The following is a 27,500-nucleotide window of genomic DNA, read 5'->3' on the forward strand; positions in this document are numbered from 1 at the left end:
CTACCGCCCACGGGATGGGTATGGGGTCCACTACCGTCCACGGGATGGGTATGGGGTCCACTACCGTCCACGGGATGGGTATGGGGTCCACTACCGTCCACGGGATGGGTATGGTGTCCACTACCGTCCACGGGATGGGTATGGGGTCCACTACCGCCCACGGGATGGGTATGGGGTCCACTACCACCCACAGGATGGGTATGGGGGTCCACTACCATCCACGGGATGGGTATGGGGTTCACTACCGCCCACGGGATGGGTATGGGGTCCACTACCGCCCACGGGATGGGTATGGGGTTCACTACCGCCCACGGGATGGGTATGGGGTCCACTACCGTCCACGGGATCGGTATGGTGTCCACTACCGTCCACGGGATGGGTATGGTGTCCACTACCGTCCACGGGATGGGTATGGGGTCCACTACCACCCACAGGATGGGTATGGGGTCCACTACCACCCACAGGATGGGTATGGGGTCCACTACCACCCACAGGATGGGTATCATGTCCACAATAAAGGACTAAAATAAATGACTGTACTTATTTAAATACAACAGTTTTGTTTTAATCTGCGTTGTTTTTATAACCCAGACCGGGCTCGGGCTCGGGAGGTAGAACTCTTGAAACACACTCCAGGTATGAGAAAATCGGTAGAAGCCGTAATGAGGATTCGAACCTATGCTCTGGGTTACTCCCAAGCACATGCCTTAAACGAGGAGATCGCGACATGGTCAAAAGGATTCCAACCTGGGATTCTACAGAATCCACGAGAGTTCCTGAGGCTTCGACTGAAGCCGAACCACAGTTTCACACAAATCACCCTCCCCCCCTCTTTCCTTTCCCTGAGCGCAGAAAGCACGCAAGCAACGAGACCCAACCAGGTTCGATTCTCACTTGTTCTCACTTGCTGCCTCTTCTTAACCTAGCAGCAAATGGGTTCCTGGAGATTGAATTCATCAAATTGTATTTTCCTCCCTGGTAGCAACTTCAGGATCAAGTGCGATATATAATGTGAGACATTTGACCGGGATCTAGGAACAAGAGAAGATCTTGTTCTTTATATATTATTTTATAATATATAAAGCTTTTTATATTCAACTATTCTTCCCGAATCATTCGCTTGTGAACCCCAGACAATATTTGCTTCGCGATTAATGTTACGGGGACTTTAGGTGTTCACTGAAAATATATATATTGGTTGTTGAAAATATATATATATATATTGGGTGTTAGCACCTCGCTCTCTGCAAGCAATATGAAAAGACTGGTCTATATGATGCACAGGTCTGGTGTTTTGAACACATTAAAAGTACCCGTTCATTTTAGTTACAAGAGAATATTTCCTCTGAATTAAAACAAAAAACAAATTGGTTTCAACTGCGTGAAATTTCTAAACAGAATCTAAATGGTTTTTCAAAGCAACACTTTCAAAATATAAAACATAAGCATTTCATTCCTCTAAAATATTACGCACAAAATGTCCTTGTGGGACAGATAAAATGTACCGCGATAAACTCTTCCATAACGCAGAGCTACACTGCTGCTAGCTTCAGAGTTGTGCCCTTGTGTGTGTAATTGTGCCTTTGGTGGCACACATCATAAACAACAAACTACAAAATCGCCCAACAAAAAAACTACAAAATCGCCCAACAAAAAAACTACAAAAACGCTTAACAAAAAACTACAAAATAGCCTAACAGCCAATTTTTGTCAGGAGCTTTCATGTACCGGAACCACGGGTGAAAATGTGCTGTTAGTACCGTGAAGTACTTCAAAATGTATTAATCGTTTGCGTAATTAATATAACTTAGCAACAGTAATATTCCCTGTTTTCTTATTAGTCTTTAGACAAACTTTGTGTCACGGCCGACTGATGCCTTAACACTCTGCCTTCGTAACAGATATCATAAATAAAACCATTTTCATTTAGGGAATAAGTAAAGTTCTACCTTAGGAGAACATTATGGTGGAAATCTGAACAAACCATCTTTATATGTTTATCAGGATACAATTAGAAGAAAAACTAGGATATTTGATCATTAATATTCTAAAATTTCTAATAGGTGTCTGAAATCTAGATGTTGTTTGAAGCATTTTCATTTGTCTTTTTATATACAAGAGTTCTTACCTTCTTGTACAGCCAGTAGCACGCGTAGCGTTTTGGGCAGCTCCTTAATCCTATGTTCCCTGGAATACGACCCGCCAAATCGTTTAACAACCAGGTGCCCCATTCACTGCTGGGTGAACAGAGGCTACAGTTAAGGACTGGCGCCCAGACATTCTTCCCCGGCCAGGATACGAACCCAGGCCAAAGTGCTGGCGAAGCGCCGGGCGAGTCCTACCTTAGGAGGACTTAATGGGTGTCTCCCACTCATAACACAGTCTGACAGACCCATTAGTATTTGGTAGAATTATCCCATTCACAGACTCCATGTTCAGACCATTCCTGCAGCCCATCCTCCTCTTCAGATGCTACACTTCGTAACTATGTGCACCAGTGTAAACTCTGACGAAAGGGACAATTAGATAGTCAAATGTGGTACTATTCACTTTATAGAGTGAGAAATAATAAAGCTAAAATTAAACCTAAATATTCCTATAGGCCTATACAGACGAGGAGTCACAATAACGTGGCTGAAATATGTTGACCAGACTACACACTAGAAAGTGAAGGGACGACGACATTTCGGTCCGTCCTGGACCATTCTCAACTCGATTGTGTAGTAGGCTTAGTATAGCACATATATGTACTATATTAGGCCTTGGATAGCGTGCATTAGGCCTAGGGAGGTTAGGTTAGTTTAGGTTGTCTTTGCAACATATATACAAAACCTTTTACGGTTTGTCCCAACACAATAGTAACGATTTCTACACTATACTTGGCCATTACGTCATACATATACTATCTTGAGGTCATCTTGAAATGATTTCGGGGCTTAGTGTCCCCACGGCCCGGTTCTTGACCAGGCCTTCACACCCCCCCCCCCCCTAGGAAGCAACCCGTGACAGCTGACTAACTCCCAGGTACTTATTTACTGCTAGGTAACAGGGACATTAGCGTGAAAGAAGCTCTGCCCATTGTTTCTCGCCGGCGCCCGGGATCGAACCCGGGACCACAGGATCACGCGTCCAGTGTTCTGTCCGCTCAGCCACCGTCTCCCTGCTATGGTCCTCATCGTTAAGGACGAAGGGTTAAAGATGTAAGGAACGAACTGCATCGTTCATAGAACTGTGTGACCCCCTGCTTCCCCCCCCCCGTGTGACCCCCTGCTTCCCCCCCCCGTGTGACCCCCTGCTTCCCCCCCCCGTGTGACCCCCTGCTTCCCCCCCCCGTGTGACCCGCCTGCTTCCCCCCCCCGTGTGACCCCCTGCTCCCCCCCCCCGTGTGACCCGCCTGCTTCCCCCCCCTGTGTGACCCGCCTGCTTCCCCCCACCCCGTGTGACCCGCCTGCTTCCCCCCACCCCGTGTGACCCCCTGCTTCCCCCCCCCCGTGTGACCCGCCTGCTTCCCTCCCCCCCGTGTGACCCGCCTGCTTCCCTCCCCCCCGTGTGACCCGCCTGCTCCCCCCCCCGTGTGACCCCCCTGCTTCCCCCCCCGTGTGACCCCCTGCTTCCCCCCCCCGTGTGACCCCCTGCTTCCCCCCCCCCCGTGTGACCCGCCTGCTTCCCCCCCCCGTGTGACCCCCTGCTTCCCCCCCCCCGTGTGACCCGCCTGCTTCCCTCCCCCCCGTGTGACCCGCCTGCTTCCCTCCCCCCCGTGTGACCCGCCTGCTCCCCCCCCCCCGTGTGACCCCCTGCTTCCCACCCCCCCGTGTGACCCCCTGCTTCCCACCCCCCCGTGTGACCCCCTGCTTCCCCCCCCCGTGTGACCCGCCTGCTCCCCCCCCCCGTGTGACCCCCTGCTTCCCCCCCCCCCCGTGTGACCCGCCTGCTTCCCACCCCCCCGTGTGACCCCCTGCTTCCCCCCCCCCCGTGTGACCCGCCTGCTTCCCCCCCCCCCGTGTGACCCCCTGCTTCCCACCCCCCCGTGTGACCCGCCTGCTTCCCTCCCCCCGTGTGACCCGCCTGCTTCCCTCCCCCCGTGTGACCCGCCTGCTTCCCTCCCCCCCGTGTGACCCGCCTGCTTCCCTCCCCCCGTGTGACCCGCCTGCTCCCCCCCCGTGTGACCCCCTGCTTCCCCCCCCCCGTGTGACCCCCTGCTTCCCCCCCCCCCCCCGTGTGACCCCCTGCTTCCCACCCCCCCGTGTGACCCGCCTGCTTCCCACCCCCCCGTGTGACCCGCCTGCTTCCCCCCCCCGTGTGACCCCCTGCTTCCCCCCCCCCGTGTGACCCCCTGCTTCCCCCCCCCCGTGTGACCCGCCTGCTTCCCCCCCCGTGTGACCCCCTGCTTCCCACCCCCCCGTGTGACCCGCCTGCTTCCCTCCCCCCGTGTGACCCGCCTGCTTCCCTCCCCCCGTGTGACCCGCCTGCTTCCCTCCCCCCCGTGTGACCCGCCTGCTTCCCTCCCCCCGTGTGACCCGCCTGCTCCCCCCCCCCGTGTGACCCGCCTGCTTCCCTCCCCCCCGTGTGACCCGCCTGCTTCCCTCCCCCCCGTGTGACCCGCCTGCTTCCCCCCCGTGTGACCCGCCAGATTACCCCCCCCCCCGTGTGACCCGCCTGCTTCCCTCCCCCCCGTGTGACCCGCCTGCTTCCCTCCCCCCCGTGTGACCCGCCTGCTTCCCTCCCCCCCGTGTGACCCGCCTGCTTCCCACCCCCCCGTGTGACCCGCCTGCTCCCCCCCCCGTGTGACCCGCCTGCTTCCCCCCCCCCGTGTGACTCGCCTGCTTCCCTCCCCCCCGTGTGACCCGCCTGCTTCCCTCCCCCCGTGTGACCCGCCTGCTTCCCTCCCCCCCGTGTGACCCGCCTGCTTCCCTTCCCCCCGTGTGACCCGCCTGCTTCCCTCCCCCCCGTGTGACCCCCTGCTTCCCTCCCCCCGTGTGACCCGCCTGCTTCCCCCCCCCCGTGTGACCCGCCTGCTTCACCCCCCCCGTGTGACCCGCCTGCTTCCCCCCCACGTGTGACCCGCCTGCTTCCCCCCCGTGTGACCCGCCTGCTTCCCTCCCCCCGTGTGACCCGCCTGCTTCCCTCCCCCCCGTGTGACCCGCCTGCTTCCCCCCCCCCGTGTGACCCGCCTGCTTCCCCCCCACGTGTGACCCACCTGCTTCCCCCCTGTGTGACCCGCCAGCGTCCCCCCCCCGTGTGACCCACCTACTTCCCCTCCCCCCGTGTGACCCGCCAGCGTCCCCCCCCGTGTGACCCGCCTACTTTCCCCCCCCGTGTGACCCGCCTGCTTCCCCCCCCCCCCGTGTAACCCGCCTGCTTCCCCCCCCCGTGTGACCCGCCTGCTCCCCCCCCCCGTGTGACCCACCTGCGTCCCCCCCCGTGTGACCCACCTGCGTCCCCCCCCCCGTGTGACCCACCTGCGTCCCCCCCCCGTGTGACCCGCCTGCGTCCCTTCCCCCCGTGTGACCCGCCTGCTTCCTCCCCCCGTGTGACCCGCCTGCTTCCCCCCCCCCCCGTGTGACCCGCCTGCTTCCCCCCCCCCCCCGGTGTGACCCGCCTGCTTCCCCCCCCGGTGTGACCCGCCTGCTTCGCCCCCCCCCGTGTGACCCGCCTGCTCCCCCCCCCGTGTGACCCGCCAGCGTCCCCCCCGTGTGATCCACCTGCGTCCCCCCCCCGTGTGACCCACCTGCGTCCCCCCCCCCGTGTGACCGCCAGCGTCCCCCCCCCCGTGTGACCCGCCTACTTCCCCCCCCGTGTGACCCGCCAGCGTCCCCCCCGTGTGATCCACCTGCGTCCCCCCCCGTGTGACCCACCTGCGTCCCCCCCCGTGTGACCCGCCTGCTTCCCCCCCCCGTGTGACCCGCCTGCTTCCCCCCCCCCGTGTGACCCGCCTGCTCCCCCCCCGTGTGACCCGCCTGCTCCCCCCCCCCGTGTGACCCGCCAGCGTCCCCCCCGTGTGACCCGCCTACTTCCCCCCCCCGTGTGACCCGCCTGCTTCCCCCCCCCGTGTGACCCGCCAGCGTCCCCCCCCTTGTGACCCACCAGCGTCCCCCCCCCGTGTGACCCACCAGCGTCCCCCCCCGTGTGACCCACCAGCGTCCCCCCCCGTGTGACCCGCCAGCGTCCCCCCCCCGTGTGACCCACCAGCGCCCCCCCCGTGTGACCCACCAGCGTCCCCCCCCGTGTGACCCACCAGCGTCCCCCCCCGTGTGACCCACCAGCGTCCCCCTCCCCCCGTGTGACCCACCAGCGTCCCCCCCCGTGTGACCCACCAGCGTCCCCCTCCCCCCGTGTGACCCACCAGCGTCCCCCCCCGTGTGACCCACCAGCGTCCCCCCCCGTGTGACCCACCAGCGTCCCCCCCCGTGTGACCCACCAGCGTCCCCCTCCCCCCGTGTGACCCGCCAGCGTCCCCCCCCGTGTGACCCACCAGCGTCCCCCCCCGTGTGACCCGCCAGCGTCCCCCCCCCCGTGTGACCCACCAGCGTCCCCCTCCCCCCGTGTGACCCGCCTGTGATAGCTGGAGGGTAAACAAGTGACCTGCTGGTCTCACCTGGGTATACAACTCACACCAACTACGGAAATGACTTAATTTTTACTAGCAAAAGGCGAGAGAAATCAATTTATTTGCGGAGGTGGGCTGAACACACACACACACACACACACACACACACACACACACACACACACACACACACACACTCATACACTCAGGGCGCTGGTGGCCGAGTGGAGAGCACGCTGGATACGTAGTCCTGAGGACCGGGGTTCTATTCCCGGCGCCGGCGGAAACAGATAGGCATTAGATAACCATCAGCTAGAAAAGCGGGCTCCAAGAGTTACAGCTCGATCCTGCAGGCACAAGCAGGTGAGTACACATATCTGAGCCTACCTCGACCTATAACTTCAAAATCATAGACGATAACGCACTATAATAGAGCCTATTGGGCTCTATCATATCAAGTGTAGATATGATAGAGCCCAATAGGCTCAGGAACCTGTACACCTGTTGATTGACGGTTGAGAGGCGGGACCAGAGAGCCAGACCTCAACCCCCGCAAGCACAACTAGGTGAGTACAACTAGGTGAGTACTATAGCAAGTCGGCGCCATTAATTATACCTGGTAAGTGCTAGCTAGGAGACGGCAGGGGGCCCAAGAGCTGGGCCTCACCTCCCTGCAGGCACACTAACAGCCCGACCACTCTACCATGCAGAAGGCGAGCAGGAACAGTCCCGTGACCCCGCTTGTTAGTTATGCCCTAATAATGTAATTTTATAGTCACGAAACATGCATCGCCTCGCCTGGTCCCGCACGCCATCTGTGGCTCCTGCCTCCTCCTTGTGTCACACAACACACGCTACTAATACACGGAATACGGCCACAGTGTCTGTGTATACACCCTCACACACACACACACACACACACACACACACACACACACACACACACACACACACACACACACACACACACACACACACACACATTTTATTTTAAAACCAGGTATGATAGGGAAATGGGACAGGAGTCATTGCTGTAAACAACCGATGCTCGAAACGCGGGATCCAAGAGTCAATGCTCGATCCTGCAGACACAACTAGGTGAGTACAACTAGGTGAGTACACATACACACACACACATCTTGGAGTTGATATCACACTAAACCTGTCTCCTGAAGCCCACATAAAAAGAATAACATTGGCGGCGTATGCGAGGCTGGCTAACATCAGAACTGCCTTCAGGAACCTGTGTAAGGAATCATTCAGAACCTTGTAAATCACATATGTAAGACCAATCCTTACTTAAGACCAAAAGACCAATGCTGCTATGCGACCCCAGCATGGAGCCCGTACCTTGTCAAGCACAGGACTAAGCTGGGAAAAGTTCAAAGGCATGTCACTAGGCTAGTCCCAGAGCTAAGAAGCATGAGTTATGAGGAAAGGCTGCATGATATGAACCTAGCGTCGCTGGAAGATAGGAGAGCTCGGGGAGACATGATCACTATCTACAAATTCTAAGAGGAATCGACATGGTAGATCAAGATAAATTGTCTAACACGGGTGTTACTCGAACAAGGGGACACAGGTGGAAACTGGGTACCAAAATGAGCCACAGGGACGTTAGAAAGAACTTTTTCAGTGTTAGAGTAGTTAACAGATGGAATGCATTAGGCAATAATGTGATGGAGGCTGACTCCATACACAGTTTCAAATGTAGGTATGATAGAGCCCAGTAGGCTCAGGAATCTGTACATCAGTTGATTGACGGTTGAGAGGCGGGACCAAAGAGCCAGAGCTCAACCCCCGCAAACACAACTAGGTGAGTTCAACTAGGTGAGCACAGGAAAGGAACACTGAAAAACACAGTGTTTCCTGAAAACAATTAACACTGAACAAATAAAAACATATTGACCTGATCAACTTAATCCTTTGCAGAAGGAACAATAACAACCCAGACCGTACCACAATTAGACAGTAACTAGCTAGTTACTCTGTCATTGTGATCATCTCTCTCTCTCTGTCCAGTCCTCCTCCCTTGCCCCGTATGTCCTGTCTCTGTGCTCGCCTCTCTCACTCTGATCCTCCTACCTCCAGGCTGCTAATATTTTAACACAAGAGTTTGGGAACTTGGCCTTATCAGCATAGTTTGAGAACATGATTAAATTCTGCAAGTTACGTGGAAATGATAAATTACTGAGCTGCAAAAACCCCGTAACTCTCTGCTGGGACCCTAAGGTTGACGGCTGAGGGAGAGGGCCACAGGGACTTGATGAATAGGGGAGAGTGAGGTGGAGAGAGAAAAGAGAGAGAAAGAAAAGAGAGAGAGAAAAAAGAGAGAGAGAGAGAGAGAGAGAGAGAGAGAGAGAGAGAGAGAGAGAGAGAGAGAGAGAGAGAGAGAGAGAGAGAGAGAGAGAGAGAGGGGGAGAGAGAGAGAGAGAGAGAGAGAGAGAGAGAGAGAGAGAGAGAGAGAGAGAGAGAGAGAGAGAGAGAGAGAGAGAGAGAGAGAGAGAAGAGAGAGAGAGAGAGAGAGAGAAAGAAGAGAGAGAGAGAGAGAGAGAGAGAGAGAGAGAGAGAGAGAGAGAGAGATGAGCCTCTCGACCCATGACTTAGAGTTACAATTTCCAACTCTCTCAGTCACTATGTGTTAAAGTCTTGTCTGAAAATTTAACCTAAATAAAACATATTTTAAGATGAGTTAAAATATATCAAAATGTGAAGATAATATACAAAATATACCTGGGGAGAATTGTTTCATTGTCAAATAGCATTCATCATATTATAGTGATATTTTTTCTAAAATAACTTTTATATAACGAACTGTATATATTACATGCATTCGTACAGTAAAAAAAAAAATGATTTGGAAGATATGAATATTCATGTTTACTTTTGATGTAACAGCGTATGTTAACCAAATTATCTTGCTTCACACATTATAGCAGCCTATTTACCATTTATAATAGTCTTTTTGACAAGCCGCAAAAAGTACAAATTAAGGTGGTGCTTGAGGAGTGAGGCGGGACGTAGAGCAGTGCTCAAGGGCAGCCTCCCGTGATGCCTGGCGCTCACTCTCACCATCAGTGGGCCAGCCCGTCACCACCAGTGGGGCCAGCCCGTCACCATCAGTGGGCCAGCCCGTCACCACCAGTGGGGCCAGCCCGTCACCATCAGTGGGCCAGCCCGTCACCATCAGTGGGGCCAGCCCGTCACCATCAGTGGGGCCAGCCCGTCACCACCAGTGGGGCCAGCCCGTCACCATCAGTGGCCAGCCCGTCACCATCAGTGGGCCAGCCCGTCACCATCAGTGGGGCCAGCCCGTCACCATCAGTGGGGCCAGCCCGTCACCATCAGTGGGGCCAGCCCGTCACCACCAGTGGGCCAGCCCGTCACCATCAGTGGGCCAGCCCGTCACCATCAGTGGGCCAGCCCGTCACCACCAGTGGGCCAGCCCGTCACCATCAGTGGGCTAGCCCGTCACCATCAGTGGGCCAGCCCGTCACCACCAGTGGGTCAGCCCGTCACCATCAGTTGCCCAGCCCGTCACCATCAGTGGGCCAGCCCGTCACCATCAGTGGGCCAGCCCGTCACCATCAGTGGGCCAGCCCGTCACCATCAGTGGGCCAGCCAGTCCTCACATCAAATCCACTAATCCTTGAGTACCACTCCCCCTTCCCCACCTCAAACCACCTGTATAGTTATCTAGATAGTTTGTTATGGTCTGAAAGCATATTACGGTTCTAGCTAGTCTACATGCAAACTGGCAAGTGAACCTTTGTCCTAAACAGGGATTATTCTCAAGTTATAACTTTATTTTATTTTAAATCGTTGGTTTAAAACGTAACAGCCGTACAGGCCTAGTTTTCGGCCTTCCCGTTCTCCCCCCCCCCCTAGCTTCCCTCGCTACCCTGCCACCTTCCCCCTCCTCTCCTCCCCTCTCCGTTCCTCACCACGGCCATGACAAGGAGACCCATCAATCAGTCGGGACCATAAACATAATAATAATAATATTTTATTTAGGAAAAGTATATACATAGATGCAGAGTTACAAACATTCTGATTGATTTAAAGATAAGAGGTAGTACATACAATACCTAAAGCCACTAGTACGCATAGCGTTTCGGGCCAGGTGAGGTGGGGAGAAAAAACACTTTTAAACACACTGTCTCTGCAAGACTGAACCAGTGAAGAGCAGAGGTGCCATAGGCACAATCAGAGAACACAGTATAAACATCAGAGATCCGCGGTTGTTCAACGTCCTCCCAGCGACTATAAGAACCCTGTCTCTGAAGTTACCCTGAGTTGAACAAGGAGGCCCGTCTCAGAGCTCCGGTGTGTAACGGTCACTGTAGCCGGTGTAGTAACTATCAGAATCAACCTACGAGAGTAAACCTTACTTTTCCAGGCAGGCCAAGCGTGACCTGGGGGTGGCACTGGGTGGAGATAAGGGGTCCCTCGGGCGGCTAGCTGTATGGCCTTAGGCCTCGAGGGGGGCGGGGTCTTCCTGGACGAGTGCCTGGCTGGCTCTCACTGGCTCGAACTTTAAAATGATAGGCTGTAGACCGTTGGGCTCGAAGCTTTTGTTTTTTTTCCTGGGAGCAGGGAAAAGGATTGGGAGTTAGTGTGATCTGGAGTGGAGGTCGGGTCTCCCAGGGCAGAGGAAAGGTCACCAACAGCTCGGCCAGATGGTCAGGTAGAACGGTCATGTATCACCTTATTCATGCCATTATTGGTATATCCCCACAACAGTGCCTCAAGGAATAGGGGATTCATTTATTAGGATGTTTTAATTTCCATTTTTAAACTATTAAATAAAGTATTAAAATGTTCCCTGTGTTTAGTTAACTTTCACCTCAAATTAATTCTGAGTCGTAAAGAAGGTAATTATGCTGTTTGTGTAACTTTCCCGCGTCCCTGCATGCATCTATTGGCTCATAAATGTCCCATGATTCTCATTAAGTAAATTAAAGAGTTCCATAATTTATTCCCAAGTAATTAAATTCCAATATTCCTACTCATTGTGGATTACCGGACTCGTCTTCCCTGGAGGCCAGTATTTTCCTTCAGCCACACTCACCTGAGTAGAGCAAGTGGTGGCGGCTAATATTAAGGCGTAACAACTAATTGTTAAATGTAATCTTATCACAGAGGGTCAGAGTTTTGTGTTGGTACACTTCGGGGTCAGAGTGGACATTGCAAGCTGGTGCTATATAACACCACACATGCACCCGCCAAACACACACCGAAACTACGACGTTGGTACAACGTTCGAACAAGTTTTAACACCTCCTAACCAGTTATAACAACCAATATACCATGTTGTAACAACGTTCTAATACGTCATAAACACGTTAAGCCAAGATGTAACAACTTTATTACAAGTTGTAACAAGCGGAAAATAGAGACAGTTTCGGTTTGTGTTTCCAGGGAGCTTACAAGTAGGTGGTATAATAAGCTGGTGTTATAAAAATATAAAACTATATGATGGAAACGTTTACTTTGAAGAATTTGGTTTCCTGTAAATGGATTTCTTACTTTCACTTAAATAGTTTCTTAATTCCGTATTTCACATTATCGTCAGTAATACACCATATTAAAGTAACCAAACGTAATGAAACCTAACTTAACCTAACCAAACCTTTACCTAAAGTAACCTTAACCTAAGCTAACCATGGATAGAGGGTAGATAATAGCCCTAATTATGTAGTCGTTCTCAATCCATTCCCCTGAGTGGATTTCCTCCCTAAGGACACTGCATAACACCAACTAACCGAACCATAATATATTTACAGGTGTCCCAAGTGTCTCAGGATACACTGGTATCCTGTGTCATGGAGGCCCCCTTTTTTAATATTTTCTACCACAGACGTGGCCACACATTTACAATGCTAACCAGCATATATACATTTTCTTCTGTCCTCCATGGACAGGGTTAGAGATCTATTAAACATATAATTCAGTGATTTATTGAACAATCAACCACAGAAGGTGATTGTAGCGCCTTTAAAGTGCTAATCTAACCTACAAACAAACACACAGATTTACGTCTGTCCTGCATAAACAGTGTTCGATGTGTCGTTTTTACATAGCGTCATTGATATGCGTTTACAAGGGTGAAATGCCATTCTGACCAGCTCCCACATACTCTGCATGCAAATACACACATATACATGCACATATACCTACACATATCCACACATCTATATACATACACCTATGTCTCTCCTACTTTGACAGGGTAAGATAGCTTCAATAGAAACTAATGTGATAAACACTTAACCCCTGAAAGTGATTAAGATGCTTTTACAAGCTCAGGTTATAGATACATACATTATATAACAGATATATTACATATTGTATAGGTACAATACATTGTATAACAGATGTCAATCATACAGATGTCAATGATACATAGTCAATCTTGGGAACAAGTCCTATATATCAAGTGTTCCAGTACTCATATAGTAGTTACAGAGTTCAGCATACCTCAGCCCAGGAGGGCGAAAGTCAGTCAATATGGGACATTCTACAATATAATGTTCAAGAGAGTGCATGTTTTCTCTTTCATAAAGTTGACACATTGTGTACTCGACACTTTCATAAAGTTGACACATTGTGTACTTGACACTTTCACAAAGTTGACACATGGTTACCTTGAGGTGCTTCGGGACTTAGCGTCCCCGCGGCCCGGTCGTCGACCAGGCCTCCTGGTTGCTGGACTGATCAACCAGGCTGTTGGACGCGGCTGCGAGCAGCCTGACGTATGAGTCACAGCCTGGTTGATCAGGTATCCTTTGGAGGTGCTTATCCAGTTCTCTCTTGAGCACTGTGAGGGGTTTGCCAGTTATGACCCTTATGTGTAGTGGAAGCGTGTTGAACAGTCTCGGGCCTCTGATGTTGATAGAGTTCTCTCTCAGAGTACCTGTTGCACCTCTGCTCTTCAACGGGGGTATTCTGCACATCGTGCCATGTCTCCTGGTCTCATGTGATGTTATTTCTGTGTGCAGGTTTGGGACCAGCCCCTCTAATATTTTCCACGTGTAAATTATTATGTATCTCTCCCGCCTGCGCTCAAGGGAGTACAGTTTTAGGCTCTTTAGGTTGATACACACACACACACACACACACACACACACACACACACACACACACACACACACACACACACACACACACACACACACACACCCCACTGGAGAGAGAGGTATGGCTCATGTTACCCGGGTACAGCCACCGGGCTATCACTACATCAGTCGCTCGAGGCGAGGCAAACGCAGCATTAACTTACCATGTCAGCGCGGTTGTAATCTTGTGTAAGTGATGTCACAGTGTACACTTACTCACTAGAATAAATTGCAATTCAGAATGATGCAATCATATATACATGCATAACATATTGAACGCTCCATGTTTTATGGAGTTTCTTGTCACATGTTTTTTTTAAGGGAGCCGGTCGACCGAGCGGACAGCACGCTGGATTTGTGATCCCGTGGTCCCGGGTTCGATCCCGAGCGCCGGCGAGAAACAATGGACAGAGTTTCTTTCACCCTATGCCCCTGTTACCTAGCAGTAAAATAGGTACCTGGGTGTTAGTCAGCTGTCACGGGCTGCTTCCTGGGGGTGGAGGCCTGGTCGAGGACCAGGCCGCGGGGACACTAAAGCCCCGAAATCATCTCAAGATAACATCAAGATAAGAAGGCTGGTGGGATAATAGTATATATTGGACCTTGTTACCAAGAGCGTATGAGAGTAGTGTTTGAGTGTGCCTGAATTATTATGTAAAATCCCACAGTTTCCTTGTTACATGACGGAACACGAGAAGATTATCTCTCGCACAGCTGCCATATACAATTCTCCCCATCAACAAACTCCCCAATCAATGTCCCCCCCACGCACCCATGTATGCACCCCATCAACCCACATTTCCAAATCAAAGCCGCGTTATAAACACACAACCCCATCAACGATGAACCATCAACGTTCCCCCCCATCAACGCTCACCCCATCAACGCTCACCCCATCAACGCTCCCCCCATCAACGCTCACCCCATCAACATCACCCCTACTCCTACCTCCTGCAGCACCAGCTGAGGTTCCCAGGTTCCCTGTAAACAACCCCCCCCCCTGACATGTAAACACAACCTGTGCCCATAACGACCCGTCCTCCTACCTAGATAGTGCTTTTTGTAACTATGTGGACGAGCGTACATATATTGACGTAGTGGACAATCAGCACAATTTGGTACTAATCACTTTATGAGAGTCCGGAAAAAATAAAGCTAGAAACCAAACTTAAATATTCCTTGGCCTAGTCAAGCACATTATATATATATATATATATATATATATATATATATATATATATATATATATATATATATATATATATATATATATAACTACCATCTAGACAGGAGACAGATGAACCATATAGCCCTGATGAACCATATAGCCATCCCTGATATAGCCCCTCTGTCAAGGATCCTCAACTCAGCAACAAAAAATAATAATAATAATAATAATAATAATAATAATAATAATAATAATAATAATAATAATAATTCCGATAATGTTAGTGTATTATTATAAGAGACGTATTGCAGAGAAACAATAACATCACAATGGCACCAGCAGCCGTGTGGCCGCAGTAACGGTAATAAGAACATTGCATTTCCAAAGGCAGTTTTTAATTAGTTGCTTCCCACTAATGGAATTGTTGCCCAAGCGGTGTTGTTTTGGGCAGTTCCAGCGGTGAGAGGCCAGGTGGAGGCGAGAGAGGCCAGGTGGGGGAGAGAGAGAGAGGCCAGGTGGGGGAGAGAGAGAGAGGCCAGGTGGGGGAGAGAGAGGCCAGGTGGGGGAGAGAGAGGCCAGGTGAAACTCGGGTGTATTGACAAGACCTCGAGGTCCTGTGAAGAGGTTCAAGAACCCCAAATTACCAGTAAATGTTGATGATGATTTGCCGATTTAATTTATACCGCGTGTGGCGCCTCCGTCGTGTACAGGTCGTCAGAAGAGGCAATGGACTCCTGACTTCTCCAGACGTGTGAATTGGTCTGTCCTCAATCTTTTCCTCAGACCCGCAGTCAACCCATTCTCGCACTTGCTTACAGTCAATATTGGCTTATTTAATAAGTGCATGTGTGACATACTAATTGATTGTAAATATTTTAGTTTACCTTGAAAATCTTCATAGAAAACACCGACCTCACCTAACCTTCTTAGTATGTTAAGATAAGCATCATATTGCTTCTTATATACAATTATTACTTAACCTATCAACGGTATAGGTTAAGTAATAATTGTAATTAAGAAGCAATAAGATGCTTATCTTAACATACTAAGAAGGTTAGGTGAAGTCGGTGTTTTCTATGAAGCTTTTCAAGGTAAACTAAAATATTTACAATCAATTTGTATGACACACATGCACTTATTAAATAAGCCAATATTGACTATAATCAAGTGCGAGAACGGGTTGCCGCTGTACACCCACACAACGACCACAAGACAAAGGTCGTTCTCCCACTACAAGACACTCAATCTTACAGCCCCCCCCCCCTACCTGCCAGTCACCCTTGGCCAATTTATATAAGTAAATAAGACCTAAAATAGGTTAAACTGGGCGTGGTCGTCGGCTTGCTGGTAATTCAGGGGACAACACACCTTATCACCCGAGGCCAGAAGGTCCACAACTCAGACGATAGTTGTGTGATAACGAGGCGATTCACCTCACAGTTAACTTCTCCATAATAAGGAAATCCTTAATGTTTTATAATGACCTGTTATTAAGGTGATTCCCACTGGCCTGCCCCTGGTGACGCTGTCCTGCCCCTGGTGACACTGGCCTGCCCCTGGTGACACTGGCCCGCCCCTGGTGACGCTGTCCTGCCCCTGGTGACACTGGCCTGCCCCTGGTGACACTGGCCCGCCCCTGGTGACACTGGCCTGTCCCTGGTGACGCTGTCCTGCCCCTGGTGACACTGGCCTGCCCCTGGTGACACTGGCCTGCCCCTGGTGACGCTGTCCTGCCCCTGGTGACACTGGCCTGCCCCTGGTGACACTGGCCCGCCCCTGGTGACACTGGCCTGTCCCTGGTGACACTGGCCTGCCCCTGGTGACACTGGCCTGTCCCTGGTGACGCTGTCATACCCCCTGGTGACACTGTCATACCCCCTGGTGACACTGGCCTGTCCCTGGTGACACTGTCATACCCCCTGGTGACACTGGCCTGCCCCTGGTGACACTGGCCCGCCCCTGGTGACACTGGCCCGCCCCTGGTGACACTGGCCCGCCCCTGGTGACACTGGCCTGCCCCTGGTGACGCTGTCATACCCCCTGGTGACACTGTCATACCCCCTGGTGACACTGTCATACCCCCTGGTGACACTGTCATACCCCCTGGTGACACTGTCATACCCCCTGGTGACACTGGCCTGCCCCTGGTGACGCTGTCCTGTCCCTGGTGACACTGGCCTGCCCCTGGTGACACTGGCCTGCCCCTGGTGACACTGGCCTGCCCCTGGTGACGCTGTCCTGTCCCTGGTGACACTGGCCCGCCCCTGGTGACACTGGCCTGCCCCTGGTGACGCTGTCCTGCCCCTGGTGACACTGGCCTGCCCCTGGTGACACTGGCCCGCCCCTGGTGACGCTGTCCTGCCCCTGGCGACACTGGCCTGCCCCTGGTGACACTGGCCCGCCCCTGGTGACACTGGCCCGCCCCTGGTGACACTGGCCCGCCCCTGGTGACACTGGCCCGCCCCTGGTGACACTGGCCCGCCCCTGGTGACACTGGCCCGCCCCTGGTGACACTGGCCCGCCCCTGGTGACACTGGCCTGCCCCTGGTGACACTGTCATACCCCCTGGTGACACTGTCATACCCCCTGGTGACACTGTCATACCCCCTGGTGACACTGTCATACCCCCTGGTGACACTGTCATATCCCCTGGTGACACTGTCATACCCCTGGTGACACTGTCATACCCCCTGGTGACACTGTCATACCCCCTGGTGACACTGTCATACCCCCTGGTGACACTGTCATACCCCTGGTGACACTGTCATACCCCCTGGTGACACTGTCATACCCCCTGGTGGCACTGTCATACCCCTGGTGGCACTGTCATACCCCTGGTGGCACTGTCATACCCCCTGGTGGCAATGTCATACCCCCTGGTGACACTGTCATACCCCTGGTGACACTGTCATACCCCCTGGTGGCACTGTCATACCCCCTGGTGGCACTGTCATACCCCCTGGTGACACTGTCATACCCCCTGGTGGCACTGTCATACCCCCTGGTGGCACTGTCATACCCCCTGGTGACACTGTCATACCCCCTGGTGACACTGTCATACCCCTGGTGACACTGTCATACCCCCTGGTGACACTGTCATACCCCCTGGTGACACTGTCATACCCCCTGGTGACACTGTCATACCCCCCTGGTGACACTGTCATACCCCCTGGTGACACTGTCATACCCCCTGGTGACACTGTCATACCCCCTGGTGACACTGTCATACCCCCTGGTGACACTGTCATACCCCCTGGTGACACTGTCATACCCCCTGGTGGCACTGTCATACCCCCTGGTGGCACTGTCATACTCCCTGGTGACACTGTCATACCCCCTGGTGACACTGTCATACCCCCTGGTGACACTGTCATACCCCTGGTGGCACTGTCATACCCCCTGGTGGCACTGTCATACCCCCTGGTGGCACTGTCATACCCCCTGGTGACACTGTCATACCCCCTGGTGGCACTGTCATACCCCCCTGGTGACACTGTCATACCCCCTGGTGGCACTGTCATACCCCCTGGTGACACTGTCATACCCCTGGTGACACTGTCATACCCCCTGGTGACACTGTCATACCCCCTGGTGACACTGTCATACCCCCTGGTGGCACTGTCATACCCCCTGGTGGCACTGTCATACCCCCTGGTGGCACTGTCATACCCCCTGGTGGCACTGTCATACCCCCTGGTGACACTGTCATACCCCCTGGTGGCACTGTCATACCCCCTGGTGACACTGTCATACCCCCTGGTGACACTGTCATACCCCCTGGTGGCACTGTCATACCCCCTGGTGGCACTGTCATACCCCCTGGTGGCACTGTCATACCCCCTGGTGGCACTGTCATACCCCCTGGTGGCACTGTCATACCCCCTGGTGACACTGTCATACCCCCTGGTGGCACTGTCATACCCCCTGGTGACACTGTCATACCCCCTGGTGACACTGTCATACCCCCTGGTGGCACTGTCATACCCCCCTGGTGGCACTGTCATACCCCCTGGTGGCACTGTCATACCCCCTGGTGACACTGTCATACCCCCTGGTGGCACTGTCATACCCCCTGGTGGCACTGTCATACCCCCTGGTGACACTGTCATACCCCCTGGTGACACTGTCATACCCCCTGGTGACACTGTCATACCCCCTGGTGACACTGTCATACCCCCCTGGTGGCACTGTCATACCCCCTGGTGGCACTGTCATACCCCCTGGTGGCACTGTCATACCCCCTGGTGGCACTGTCATACCCCCTGGTGACACTGTCATACCCCCTGGTGACACTGTCATACCCCCTGGTGACACTGTCATACCCCCTGGTGACACTGTCATACCCCCCTGGTGGCACTGTCATACCCCCTGGTGGCACTGTCATACCCCCTGGTGACACTGTCATACCCCCTGGTGACACTGTCATACCCCCTGGTGACACTGTCCTTCCTAAGTAACTCGCTCTAGTGACTTCTACTTTTGAATTCTAGTTTAGATAATTATAAATAATTGAACCAAAGAACGTTTAGAGGAGAGCAGAGTGAAGAGAAGACCGAGTCTTGCATCAGAAGATAGGAGGAGACCTGTCAGTAGACATAATGCCAGCAGCAGCACACCAACGGAGGAGACCTGTCAGTAGACATAATGCCAGCAGCAGCACACCAACGTAGGCAAACGTTGTCAAGCTAGACAACGTCCCCGTAGCCTTAATAAATGTTCTCAAAGAAGCCTTCCGGGCCTTATACACAACCAATGTGAGAACCACTCTTCAAAATGCAGCCCCGGCATGGAATCCGCACCTGAAACAGGACAAGTAAACACTAGAAATTGTCCGAAGATAGGCAGCAAAGCTCGTTTCTAAGCTGAAGGGCTTGAGTTATGAGGAAACTTGACCTCACCACACTCAATGTTAGGGGAACAAGGGGACGGGGCGACGGGGAGAAACAAGTTGATTACATGATTCAGCGGGGAATTGATAATGTAGACAACGAAGAATTGTTCAAGGCAAAACTTGTGGAAATTGATGGCAACTTGAAGGAAGGATTTATCAAGGGAAAGCGCCAAGCCAGTATGGCTATATAGCACTGGGAAGGGGTCAGGATAAGGGGTCAGGATAAGGGGTCAGGCAACCCGTTCTCGCAAATTTAATAAGTCAATATTGACTTATTAAATATGTGCATAGGTGACATACTTAACATAATAGATACCCTTAAATAGATTCATAGAAAACACCGACCTTACCTAACCTTGTTAGTATCTTAAGATAAGCATCTTATTGCTTCGTAATTACAATTATTACCTAACCTATAATAGGTATAGGTTAAGTAATAATTGTAATTACGAAGCAATAAGATGCTTATCTTAAGATACTAACAAGGTTAGGTAAGGTCGGTGTTTTCTATGAATCTTTTTAAGGGTATCTATTATGTTTAGTATATCACCTATGCACGTAGTTAATAAGTCAATATTGACTTTACGAATTTGCGAGAACGGGTTGGGTCAGGATAAGGGTTTGGGATGGGATTTTGACTTGTCAAAAATGGGAGGGGTCAGACGAAGACTTCCTTGATGCTAACTTAATACACAATTTAAATTAGATATAAGACAACACTTGGAACTGATTGCTTTTAACTCTGAATGTTGCGAGGACGGAGGGCTGGACACCTCGGTGAGCAGCAGGAACAAGCACACGGCAGTGGGAACACTCTGGCCACCTCCTAGCAAGAACACAGCATGTTCTCAGGGGAGCTGCTAACAAGAACACAGCATGTTCTCAGGGGAGCTCCTAACAAGAACACAGCATGTTCTCAGAAGAGCTGCTAACAAGAACACAGCATGTTCTCAGGGGAGCTCCTAACAAGAACACAGCATGTTCTCAGAAGAGCTGCTAGCAAGAACACAGCATGTTCTCAGAGGAGCTGCTAACAAGAACACAGCATGTTATCAGGGGAGCTCCTAACAAGAACACAGCATGTTCTCAGAAGAGCTGCTAACAAGAACACAGCATGTTCTCAGGGGAGCTCCTAACAAGAACACAGCATGTTCTCAGAAGAGCTGCTAACAAGAACACAGCATGTTCTCAGGGGAGCTGCTAACAAGAGCACAGCATGTTCTCAGAGGAGCTGCTAACAAGAACACAGCATGTTCTCAGGGGAGCTCCTAACAAGAACACAGCATGTTCTCAGAAGAGCTGCTAACAAGAACACAGCATGTTCTCAGGGGAGCTCCTAACAAGAACACAGCATGTTCTCAGAAGAGCTGCTAGCAAGAACACAGCATGTTCTCAGAGGAGCTGCTAACAAGAACACAGCATGTTATCAGGGGAGCTCCTAACAAGAACACAGCATGTTCTCAGAAGAGCTGCTAACAAGAACACAGCATGTTCTCAGGGGAGCTCCTAACAAGAACACAGCATGTTCTCAGAAGAGCTGCTAACAAGAACACAGCATGTTCTCAGGGGAGCTGCTAACAAGAGCACAGCATGTTCTCAGAGGAGCTGCTAACAAGAACACAGCATGTTCTCAGAAGAGCTGCTAACAAGAACACAGCATGTTCTCAGAGGAGCTGCTAACAAGAACACAGCATGTTCTCAGGGGAGCTCCTAACAAGAACACAGCATGTTCTCAGAGGAGCTGCTAACAAGAACACAGCATGTTATCAGGGGAGCTCCTAACAAGAACACATGTCTACAAGAGAGTTAACAAGAACACAATGTTCTCAGGAGAGCAAGAACACAATGTTCTCAGGAGAGCAAGAACACAATGTTCTCAGGAGAGCAAGAACACAATGTTCTCAGGAGAGCAAGAACACAATGTTCTCAGGAGAGCAAGAACACAACAAGTCCTCATAAGAAAGGGCAAGTTGTTAGCAGTGTAAATCCGTTTCATATTAAGTAGTCAGCCAAGAAATTACAACTCTCAACATGTACTCGAGCTTGTAAATACGGGAAAAGTTCAGATGAAATGTCACCAAATGTCATGGGACTCGAAGTCTGTCTCGACGAACACTGACGTGTCTACTGTTTCTTAAAGGATGTTCTTCAGATCAACACTTAGCATCCTCACAATGATGTCTCCCTCTTGGCAGTCTAGCAGACTGTGGTGTTTGTTTAAACATCACTGTGTTTATATATTATTTATTTAAACAGATATGTATGATTATTTAAAACCACTGCGAAAGGCGCCTATGTTGAGTGTCCAGTAAATGCTGGAAATACAGTTTTAAATGGAATTACCGAAAGATGGTTCATATGGAAATTATTGAGAGGTGCATTTGACGTTGAGAATTATTCAGCTGAGGACGATTATTTTAATTAAGATTCGAATGATATTAAATTTGGCATTAGCAGGCGATCGGGGATTTTGTGGAGGCATAAAACTGTTTATAAAGGCTCAGTGTTGCGTCAAGACTGAGACCGGGGCGTGTAGGGACGAGAGTTCGATCCCATCGTGCGGCGTCTCATCATGGTCCAGTTGGTTGTGCGTGTGTATGGCCGAGTCCATGGATCAACAAACGTGAGAATGATGGGCCGAGGCATCATGTGAGAGAGACTGGCCGAGGCATCATGTGAGAGAGAGACTGGCCGAGGCATCGTGTGAGAGAGACTGGCCGAGGCATCATGTGAGAGAGAGACTGGCCGAGACATCATGTGAGAGAGAGACTGGCCGAGACATCGTGTGAGAGAGAGACTGGCCGAGGTATCGTGTGAGAGAGAGACTGGCCGAGGCATCGTGTGAGAGAGACTGGCCGAGGCATCATGTGAGAGAGGCTGGCCGAGACATCGTGTGAGAGAGAGACTGGCCGAGGCATCGTGTGAGAGAGACTGGCCGAGGCATCGTGTGAGAGAGACTGGCCGAGGCATCATGTGAGAGAGAGACTGGCCGAGACATCATGTGAGAGAGAGACTGGCCGAGACATCATGTGAGAGAGAGACTGGCCGAGACATCGTGTGAGAGAGAGACTGGCCGAGACATCATGTGAGAGAGAGACTGGCCGAGACATCGTGTGAGAGAGAGACTGGCCGAGACATCATGTGAGAGAGAGACTGGCCGAGACATCATGTGAGAGAGAGACTGGCCGAGACATCGTGTGAGAGAGAGACTGGCCGAGACATCATGTGAGAGAGAGACTGGCCGAGACATCGTGTGAGAGAGAGACTGGCCGAGACATCATGTGAGAGAGAGACTGGCCGAGACATCATGTGAGAGAGAGACTGGCCGAGGCATCGTGTGAGAGACTGGCCGAGGCATCGTGTGAGAGACTGGCCGAGGCATCGTGTGAGAGACTGGCCGAGGCATCGTGTGAGAGACTGGCCGAGGCATCGTGTGAGAGACTGGCCGAGGCATCGTGTGAGAGACTGGCCGAGGCATCGTGTGAGAGACTGGCCGAGGCATCGTGTGAGAGACTGGCCGAGGCATCGTGTGAGAGAGAGACTGGCCGAGGCATCATGTGAGAGACTGGCCGAGGCATCGTGTGAGAGAGAGACTGGCCGAGGCATCGTGTGAGAGAGAGACTGGCCGAGGCATCGTGTGAGAGACTGGCCGAGGCATCACGGGAAGCCGCACATGCAGTAGTCAGACCTGGCACTGTTTATGTTTCCATTGACCGTAGCAACAAACTCAACTTGGGAATCGACTTGAGAATGGTCCAGGACGGACCGAAACGTCGTCGTCCCTTCAACTTCTAGTGTAGTCTGGTCAACATACTTCAGCTACGGTATTGTGACACATCGCCTGCAAACTCAACAACTTTGGGCCGAGGTTGACTCGTCCAGTTCAGCAGACTCGTCACAGCGAGTCTGCTGAACATGACTATAACATGATAATCCTCCGGCCCAATATAAGTCAGCTTGCGCGTGTAGCCGGCGCCAGGGACGCGGTATAGACCTTGCAATAACACCCCATCACATTCCCTGCCAGATTTAAGAATTGGAATATCTTACTTGTAAACAAAATAAGAAAGTGATAGTTGGGTTTACAGAGCTGGCAATTTGTTGCAATAACAACGACTTTCCGGTTTATGGAGCGGCAGAAACGAGTGAAGATTGCAAGCGTTGCTTAAAATATGTTGCAATGTATATTGGGTGAGGGTATATTTGGGTACCACCCGCCTCTCCCGACTCCCGCAGGCAACATATTACTTTACAATAGTTTACATTAGTTTACAATAATGAACCAGGAACACTGGTTACCACACAATGTTTTGTGGTTACACTTGGCTAGCAGGATTATGGAACGATGTTTTGTCCGGTCGGGGCGTTCACTGGTTTTGTCCGGTCGGGGCGTTCACTGGTTTTGTCCGGTCAGGGCGTTCACTGGTTTTGTCCGGTCGGGCGTTCACTGGTTTTGTCCGGTCGGGGCGTTCACTGGTTTTGTCCGGTCGGGGCGTTCACTGGTTTTGTCCGGTCGGGGCGTTCACTGGTTTTGTCCGCTCGGGGCGTTCACTGGTTTTGTCCGGTCGGGGCGTTCACTGGTTTTGTCCGCTCGGGGCGTTCACTGGTTTTGTCCGCTCGGGGCGTTCACTGGTTTTGTCCGCTCGGGGCGTTCACTGGTTTTGTCCGCTCGGGGCGTTCACTGGTTTTGTCCGCTCGGGGCGTTTACTGGTTTTGTCCGCTCGGGAGACATTATATATAACGTCTCCCTTTTATATATATATATATATATATATATATATATATATATATATATATGTGTGTGTGTGTGTATATTTCACGAAAATAAACACGTGATTAAGAATGTGACAATGTCAGACCACGGAGGAAAATGAAACAGGAAATTTCCTTAAGTACTTTCGTATATTAAATACATCTTCAGAAGGAAATGAAGATGTATTTCCTTCTGAAGATGTATTTAATATACGAAAGTATTTAAGGAAATATATATATATATATATATATATATATATATATATATATATATATATATATATATATATATATATATATATATATATTGAACAATTCACTATGCCTAACCCAACCCATTCATATTCATCACTTGCGAAACCTGTGCATCATTCCTAGATGATATTGATGATTTAGTCAACACATATTACACTCATTACGAGATTCCAATCTTCACAACCCTAAGGTTATTACTGCCATTAACAACCTCGTATAGTGCCTCGGAGCTCGTGAGACACACTCTAAGCCTCATGATTGAGAAATGATGCACAGGTTTCGCCAGCGAAAGTTTACGTTGCTTGATGAATTCTGGGGCTAGGACGGACCGCAGGGTCTACACGTTCAACTCATTCCGTATGTGTGTGGGCTGGGTTACTGGTTCCAGCAGGCTGTTGTGGCTCGCCCTCTGTAGTTAGATATAAAGACATTTTGATCGCTCTACATCATTGTTGTTCTTAAAGTAAATCCAACCCAACCTAACCCATTATATATATATATATATATATATATATATATATATATATATATATATATATATATATATATATATATATATATCACTACGTCGTCATTATATTCTGGCTGGGGTTCGGATCCTACTGGTTAAATAAGAGTTCAATATTAATTCGGGTTTATCAATTGTGTAAAGAAACTTTGGTGAACTTTGGTTGGTTGTTGGTTGAAACTTTGGTTGTGTAGAGCGTCCGAGACAGCCGGCAACAACCTGAGCCTGGCAGCTACTGTACACGACAGTCTGTCTGTCTCTGGCCAAGGTTGGAGGCCAGGTGCTTGAAGCTAACCTCCTCCAACTCTGCAGGAGAAATGGTCTGGAGTACGAGACGGACATAGGCTGGTCCTCATTGGCCTAAGTTAAATGCCTTAGGAAATATCAGCCTGTAAAAAAGTCCCCCCCGCGTGATTTTCATAAAAGTCTGAAATAACACAGCGAATGTATTTTTTCCGTAGAGTTTCACGGCGCATTTTCCTGATTTACTCGAAAACAATGAACTGAATTCAATCGGGTTACAGTGATGAAAATAATGAGTAAGGAAGATAGTTATATTGCTGAAGATAGTGAATGATAAAGATGGTTATGGTGATGAAGATAGTATATGTAGGGAAGACAATATGTAGTGAAGATGTAAGGAAACAAGGGGATCGTGTGTGGAGAGTGGGGGGGGGGGCGGGGGAGACCCTAATGGGGGAAGTAGAGGTGTAAGACGAGGGAGGAGCGGGAAAAGGAGTAGAGGTGAGGGGGAGGGGAGAGAGAAGTGAGGAAGGGAGAGAGAAGTGGGGAGGGAGGGGGAGAGAGAGACAGACAGACACACACACACACACACACACACACACACACACACACACACACACACACACACACACACACACACACACACACACGGGTTCCCCTTTATAAATATAAATGGAAAAGTGTGTTCGAGATTGGAGGGTACAAGAGGGGGGGGGGTAGGATAGAGATAGGGATGAGGTGAGAAAATGGGGAAGATGGGAAGAAACTGACATTGAAAAATGGGGAAGAGGGGGAAGGAAAGATTGAGGAAGACAGAACAATGGGTGATAGAGGGGAGGGCAACTATCCGTTACCCCACCGGGTAAAAGTAGTATATAACGAACTTCGTTAACAGGTCAATGACTGCGTATAACAGTATAGTTATTACAGGCCTACGAGAGATTAGGTCCGGTTGTTTAATTAGTGTGTATAATGTCACCTAAAACACCAGTGGTACAAAACCCGCGTACTTTGCCACAATTCACCTGGCGTCCATAGTACATATAGTGACTATGAGGCGCCTATCACCTTTAAACGATGAGCTGCAAGTCCCGCATAACCAATCACTAAGTTCTTCTATCTCGCTCCACCAGTAATGAGGCTGCCACAATTGGTAACGAAACTATTAGTTTCACATAACAAAACAAGAAGATCCCCTGTCCTCACACCAACGAGGACAACAGCGTTGACCCTTAGGCTGCTAGCAACGCTTATATGCGTGGCTAGCAGCTTACATTGGGACAGGTCTATACGCTTATGTAGACCTCCACTGTTAACATTACTGTTATTAAACACGGTTATGGCAATGTTTTAAAATATATTTTGTTCATGAATTATTGACGTATTAAAGAGCAGATGTTTGTATTTAGTGTATTATGATCCCAAAAGAGTACAAATGACAAGACACTCAGACGTTTAATTCATTAGTTTAAAGTTTATTTTATTTTAGAATTTAAAAGGTTAAAATAAATTACCGAAGAATGTTGACCTGATGTCAATAATACGACCGAGGGCTCCTGTCTCACATTTAAAGTTACTAAGACACGCTAAACCTTACATGTAACTCCCACTCCAAGAGGCTACCTCTGCACACCCTCAACACCAACGGTGTGCTCACCAAACTCTTCTCAAAAAAAAAAAAAAAAAATAAGCCGGGCCACAACTGTCCCAGCTTAATGTTTGATGGATGAGACACATCAATATGGGACACATGGGACAGAGGATGAGGCACATCATCAGTATCTCCCGAGGGCTGAAATGTGGTGCGTTTTGTCCACAGACTTTCAAATCTCATTTTTCTACTGCCTGAACACGTCCAGTGAGCTAACACCTGCCCTTCACTCCCATTCACGTGCTTCACTGCCCTTCACCGTGTCACAACAATATCTATGATATCCCAGGTCTGAATCATCACATCACTGTCCTCTTGAACTCCTGCCTGACTCCTCGTGACGCTGTACAGTCTGCCAGGTCCACTA

The 27,500-nt window shown here is 50.7% G+C and overlaps 2 protein-coding genes across 3 annotated transcripts in view; one reads left to right on the forward strand and one right to left on the reverse strand.

Annotated features, from left to right (window-relative positions):
- The window catches only part of LOC123767755 (carbohydrate sulfotransferase 10), a 16,738-nt gene extending 16,170 nt beyond the window's left edge, over window positions 1-568 (forward strand). For both annotated transcript variants that reach the window (XM_045757735.2, XM_045757734.2), the window contains one exon: window positions 1-568. This exon is cut by the window's left edge and continues 2,480 nt beyond it. The gene's annotated coding sequence lies outside the window, so the exon portion shown is untranslated.
- LOC123767758 (choline-phosphate cytidylyltransferase B) overlaps window positions 1-27,500 on the reverse strand; it is a 664,019-nt gene that overhangs the window by 457,716 nt on the left and 178,803 nt on the right. The gene's annotated exons all lie outside the window — the stretch shown is intronic.

This window comes from Procambarus clarkii, chromosome 67, assembly GCF_040958095.1.
Source record: "Procambarus clarkii isolate CNS0578487 chromosome 67, FALCON_Pclarkii_2.0, whole genome shotgun sequence".
NCBI classification, from domain to species: domain Eukaryota; kingdom Metazoa; phylum Arthropoda; class Malacostraca; order Decapoda; family Cambaridae; genus Procambarus; species Procambarus clarkii.